Below are 7,007 nucleotides of genomic sequence, written 5' to 3'. Positions count from 1 at the left end.
GCGGAAGAATCTACAAATCGCTATAGCGATTTACGGAAGACACTACAAATCGCTATAGCGATTTGCGATTTGTAGTGTCTTCCGCAAATCACTATAGCGTTTCGTTGGAGACCCGAAAATACTACAAATTGATGTAGGAAAGCCCGATAATACTACAAATCATTATTGGAAGGCCCAAAAAAAATTTGGTCTGGAGGGCGCTGCCCCCTGAGCCCCCGCCAGGGGCGGCCCCCCTTGGACCCCCGCCCGCTGACCGCGCAGCTGGATCCGCGCCGGGGGGAGCCCCCGGACCCCCCTCCTGTAAGGGCAAAAACTCTAAATCAGGCACATAAGTAGAGAGAGAAGGGAGAGAGAGTGAGAGGGTTGGTGTTCATGGCCTTCTCCAGGAGGAACCCTTTACCTCCCTTGATTTCTTCTCTAGAGAGAGAGAGAGGGTTTTACATTGTTTTACGAAGAAGGAAGAAGAAGAAGATGGCGATGGAGCAATGTAGGATCGTCTGTTGGATGTGCACAGAAGTAGAGAGAGAAGGGAGAGAGAGTGAGAGGGTTGATGTTCATGGCCTTCTTCAGGAAAAACTCTTTGTTTCCCTTGATTTCTTCTCTAGAGAGAGAGAGAGAGAGAGGGTTTTATAGTGTTTTACGGAGAAAGAAGAAGAAGACTTTGAAGAGTCAACATCATCCTCGACTTTCTGGATGGAGGACATGTTTGCCCTTTTTTTTAACAGAGAAAGAAGAAGAAGACTTTGAAGAGTCAACATCATCCTCGACTTTCTGGATGGAGGACATGTTTGTCCTTTTTTTGAACTGTTTGTTTTTTCTTTTTTGAATGAAGAGCATTTTTGTCATTTTCTCAAACCATCACTTTATGAGAAGAATAGCAAGAAAGGGTACTTAAGTCTTTGCAACAACACCAGAGTCCGATGCAAAGTTATGTCAACATACACAGGAATACGAGCCCCATGTGCTTGTATACATGGTGCTCATTCAAAGCCCCGAACACAGACGTGGGATTCAGTGAATCATCGGGGGCGAACAAAAGTCAAATTTTTTCGATGACTTGTGGACGAGAATTCTTGTCATTATTGACCTATAGAGGCGAGAAATAAGGCAATAGCGGCGAGATATATTGCCACATTGGTTCTACGGTAGTTGAGGCCATGGAATAATATTTAGCTTCAGACCTTGATCGAGAAACCGTGGGTTGCTTTTTGGCATTCCAGGAGATGCAGTTAGATCCAAAAAATATACAAAATCCTGATGTAGAGTGTCTGGTGAGGCAGAAACTTGCCCAATTAGCATAAAAAAAACGTATTGGGATAGAGATGTCTGAGAAAGCAGCCTTATCCTATGATCAATAGTACCATGCACATAGCGGATGACCCGTTTCACCGTTTGGAAGTGAGAGTTAGTATGACTCTACATAAACTGACTCACAAAGTTGACACTGTAGGAAAGTTTAGGACGAGTCATAGTGAGGTATTGGAGCCTACCAACAAGACTCTTGTAAAACATGCAGTCCTAGAATGGGAGGTTCCTGAACGTCATTAATGTGAAGAGCACTCATCTCTTCCTGCATAGAGCCACGCCAACCCTTATGTGGAAGGGCAGCTTTTAGGGTTTGAGGTTCAAGCAGAATAATTAAGGAAATAAAGTCTCAAGTCTGACCCTATGACACTTTCTCAAGAAGAATCATTCTCAACTGATCCAGTTTCATGCCCTGCAAACTGCTTGTAAATGTGCTCTAAAAAATTTCATGCAGGGCTCGCAACAGGTCAGGTCTGTGTTGGTTGAAGTTTTATCTGAACCCACCCGAATAGCAACTAATCGAGCTGAATCCAGACCCAACCCATATAATTTAAAGGGTATTTAAAATGAATGTTTTCACTAAAAAAGTATAAAATACTCAGCCCAGCTGGGTCAGATCAGATATCCAGGAAAATTTTTATATCCCAAGCCCGACCCACATGTTACTGAGATAAAAAATTTTCATGTTCCATTGACAGATATTCTCATGTCATGAAGAGAAAGAGTTGGAATAATATTTGAAAAACAAAACAAAAACCAAATTTCATTGTTTGGGATGAGAAATGCAGGGACTAGAAAAATAGGCATGGAATTTGCTCCCATCAACTCTTTTATTTTCTTCCAAATTATTTATTTGATTTCTTCCCAAATCATTTCTCTCAAGCATAGCATTGCTAGCTAAATCAGATCAGGACAGAATAAGTTAAAAGATACAAGGAATTGGAATGGAGTTGGCAAGTTCTTATCTCCAAGTTCAAATAAAAAATGTTGATCTTTTACCTCCTTTTAGGAAATGGATTAGTAAAGAACCATTTGAATATGGTAGTATTTTCATCTTTAATTTAGCAGTACAACATGTAAATCTCCGATCATCTGGCTAGGAGGTCGCTCATGATGTCCCAATTTGAAGGGCCAACACAAGTCAAAACTTGAGGTTCGTAGTCAACCACATGGCTAAAGCTGGGGCGAACGCCACAGTAAAAGGGGATCTGAGATTTTATCCCGACAGATGCCAATGAGACATAGTTCAACTTATTATACATAGGGGTGTTAACAGGTCGGATCTGGTTTGGACTTAGCTGGGTCAAAACCCAGATCTGGCATTGAGGCACGTGTAAGACCCATGAATTTTCAGAGAAAAACTTAATACATGATGAAAATTCAAAAGATATTTATGTGGAACTATATATATATATAGGTACATGTATATATGTATGTGTGTGCATATTCGCATGTATAAATATATATACATCGCAATGAATATTTAATCCCTAAGTTTTATTTAATTGCATAAACAATTACTTGAATTGTTCCATCAAGAATTTTAAATGCCTAATTTCAAGGTATTCTAAGAAATTCTGACAAGAATGTGGGTTTTAAGAAAATTTCTAGGTTTTACCGAAATTTAGAAAGAGCATTTAAAAAAAAAAACCTAAGTGTAAATTTTAATAAAACGAAATTTGAATAGGTGTTGTGTTTGGGCTTGACCAGGAAGGTTCGAACCTAGCCCTGGCTCGACCTCACTGGGAGTCACCCATGCGAGGAAGCCTAGTTGGTCATGTTTAACCAAGCTGGGCGGTGGCCTATGTGTAATTACCTAAAGGAGAAGAAAAAGAAACAAATCTGATTGGCCATGTGGGCGGCAGCCCCATGGCACTCTTGTAAGTTCAAAAAGTAGCTTAAAAAGTTAAGAATTTTATTGGTTGCATGGGGCGACAGCCCCATGGCATTTTTGTAATGTCTAAAAGAAAGTTTGAAAAGAAGATGTTGATTGGAGTCCCTTGGGCAGCCATGCAAGAGTATTACACCCTTGCCATCGCCTAGATGGGTGTGAGGCTCTTCTAGACCATAGATTTTCCCCATTCGATCATAGTCGTCCAATCCGCATGCATGAAGTATAAAAACTTTTTAGAAAGAGAGGGAAGACAAAAAGTGGCATTTTTCTTAAGCTCTCTCTCTCTCTCACTTCTCTCATCTTCCTCCAAACTGAAAATTGTGTGTTGTGGGTGTTCCATTGCTTTTTTTTAGTTTTTCCGCTTCAAGCCAAGTGAAGTAAGCATCCTCCCTCTGTTTCGATCAAGGTGAGATATCTCTTGTTGTATTACCATTTTTTTTGGAATTGCATGCATACTTGTACCGTTGAAAGCATGAAGCCTCAAACCTCTGTTGCATCTGTTTCATGCAAGGGGTTTTGGCGGATGAAAGATGTGTATTGGCTTGCTTATTTAATTTCTCCACCGCTCTTGAACACCCACACACACTAGTTATTTGTAACGATTTCTATTTTGAAATGCATGCATTCCCTTTTTCCCCTTCATTACTATTTCCTTTCGGTTCATGTGCGTTTTGTTTGGATTGAAGGCTGCCAGGGTTCTACCGGTCTGCAACCGGGCCTTCTCTTGGACGGTCTTCGGGTGGTTCTAGGACAGGTTCAATACCCTGACCAGGGCGATCTGGGCTCGTGCCATGCCTGGACCTTGTGCAAGCCCTGTGTAACGCCCTGACTTTTTATAGTAAAAATTTTAGAGTAAATTTTTTTTTTTGAAATAATCGAACCCCTTTTAACAATATCAGCAGACATACGAAAAAGCCAAAATGCCCAGGTTGCTAAATTTAATTCATTTCGTTTCAGGTACGTTTTGAAATGCAGGGTACCACATCTTTTATAATAAACCAACGACAGAAAAAAAAAACAAATATAAACACTGCTAAGTAATAACATTTCAGGGTAGCGAATGGTACCAAGTGCCTACTCTATGTTTGCAGATTTTCTTCAATTGCATTCTGTTTAGGCATGAATAGTATGCTTCCTCTTCTTAATTTTCTTTTCTTTTAGTCTCTGAAGGTCTAGACAAGCACGGGGTCACGTGCATACTGATACTAGCAGCACGCCACCCCCCCTTGCGTCTACCATGGTGAGGTGGTTGACTGGTTTGATATGTATGCAGGTTAACAATTTTGTTTTATGCAATCCAACCATTGTGTGCAACTACTCTGCTCCTACGAATCAAATGCCCAGTCATTGTATATGATACTTAGCATAGAAAAATTATTGCTACTAAATAATTATGAACCTATGTTGTGCATCCAAACCCCATTATAATTCAGTCCTATCACAATGGAGGGTCCAAAGCTTATATTTGAAACCCTTGTGATGGTGGACTCACCACCCATGCTGGTAATACCATGATGGGGCGTTAACCATTGTTGGGATCACAGGACCATGATCAACCACCCATAACTAACATGCTACTTACTTGTTCTAAGCTTCAACTGGCAAAAATGTTGGTTTCTTCTTCCTGTTGGAGTCGTCACCCACACACCTTGATAATGGGAGTTCACGCCGTCCAACAATGGGGGTCGACCACCACCGTGAGAGAGAGAGAGAGAGATGAAACTCTTTCTCTTTCTCCACTGTAAACACCCCAAATTTTCACTCACCTCCACGACATTTTCACCAAACATCATCATCCAGCCTTTTGAAATCGCCGGAGGGCAAAATGGTCATTTTCTGAGCTCAGACCTTGCAAAAGTCCAAATTTCATCTACAACTCTCAAAATTTCTCTATTTTTAGCTCAGATGTTCAAAATTTTGTTCCTGACAGAAGACAGGAATCTCCAAGTCTTGGTTCAAGATTATATTGCATAAGACATGACATTGCATATCATTGCATGAGCATTTCATATCACTGCACTGCACATCATGTCATTTCGAGGTCCAGAACTCTCGATTTCAAAATTTCCAATCCAGATTTGAATTTCAACTCTTTTCAAAATTGATTTGAAAACCCTGGGTCTTCAAAATTATCAATTCTTCCCATTTTACCCCCAAGACTCTGAATTTCAAAATATTTTCTCAGGAAAACGATCTGGATAGTTTTCAATATGGATTTCAACCACTTCACCTCAGATTTTGCCCTTTTGTCAAACAATTTCAAATATCTTCCTTTTACAAAATCGCCCTACAGGGGCCAACTCTTTTCAAAATTTCTGTTTTGCCAATTAGTCCAAATTTTTATGAAAATTCCAAAAAGAGGTTGTTGTGTTATCCTTATTGAAATAAAGAAGCAATGTGGGACCCACATTGAGATGGTGTCACACAGGCTTCTCTTTTGAAAAATTTGAATTTTGAAAAACCCAAAAATATACGAGCCTTGTCCCCTGGATTGGTGCCACTTGTCTTTTTCTCTCTCCTCCCATTTACCTGCCAAGTGTCAGCATAGGGTTCACCTAGAGGTGGCACCACATGTCACCTTCTCTCTTCTGCCATCCTTTGACACGTGTTACTGTGGGGCCACCTTAAGATGTCGCCACATGTCATTAGACATCCTCTTCATTTTATGCCACGTGTCAATGTCTACCTTCTTCACCCTGTGCCATGTGTCATTCCAAGGTCACCATGTGATGCCACGTGTCATGTGTTGTCCTGTTCAGAAAAAGTAGAACTTGTCTCCCCTGAGGTGGCACCATTTGAATTATGTCTCCTGCAAGTGACACATGTCACTCTCTCCTTTCCTCAGGAAAAGCAAGCGACACGTGTCAATCTCTGCTCCTTTCAGAAAAAGCAGGTGACACATGTCTCCCTCCTATTTTTCTCAGAAAAGTAGATGACACATGTCATCTCCAGCTTCCTTTAGAAAAAGTAGAAGACACATGTCACTCCCTGCTTTTCTCAGAAAAAGCAAGTGACACATGTCACCCTCTGCTCTTCTCAGAAAAGCAAGTGACACATGTCACCCTCTGCTCTTCTCAGAAAAAGCAAGGGACACGTGTCTCTCTCTGCTTTCTTCAGAAAAAGCAAGTGACACATGTCACCTTCTGCCTCCTTCAGAGAAAGCTAGAATTCAAATATTCAAACTCCAGGCTAGGTGGCGCAAATCCTGAACTTCACCTTTTCTATTTTGTGTGAGATAGTGCCACGTGTCCGTTTCCCTCCTTTTCCTCCCTCTTGCCACATGGCATTGTAGGAGCCACCCTGAGGTGGCGCCACATGTCCACCCTCCATTCCTCCAGGGCCAACCTCCATTTAAAATTCAAATCCCCCTCTGAGGTGGCGCCATCTGAAGAACCTCCTCCAGCAAGTCTTGTCAGGTATGGAACCATCCTGGACTGCCACATGTCCAGACCTCCCTACATCAGAAAAAGTAGAAAAACCCCCCTCTGAGGTGGCGCATTTTGCTTCATCCATTCATGTTCTCCTGCCACATGGCATCGTAGGAGCCACTCTGAGGAAATGCCACATGTCAGCCTCTCCTTTCCTGCAGAAAAGTAGAATTTGAATTCTTCTGAGGTGGCACACTCCTAGCTTCCTCCACTCCTATCCTTCTGACACATGCCAAGCACCTCCAGAGATGGCGCCACATGGCATGCTCCTATTGTTTCCAGCCTTACACCTCAAATCACCTTTTGAGGTGGCACCAATCCAGAGTCCCACTTGGCTTCAAATTTTATTTTTTATTTTATTTTTAATAAAAGTAGCCCAC

The sequence above is a fragment of the Nuphar pumila genome, chromosome 2 (assembly GCF_984573655.1).
Source record: "Nuphar pumila chromosome 2, dmNupPumi1.hap1.1, whole genome shotgun sequence".
Taxonomy (NCBI): domain Eukaryota; kingdom Viridiplantae; phylum Streptophyta; class Magnoliopsida; order Nymphaeales; family Nymphaeaceae; genus Nuphar; species Nuphar pumila.
This window is presented reverse-complemented; position numbering follows the sequence as displayed.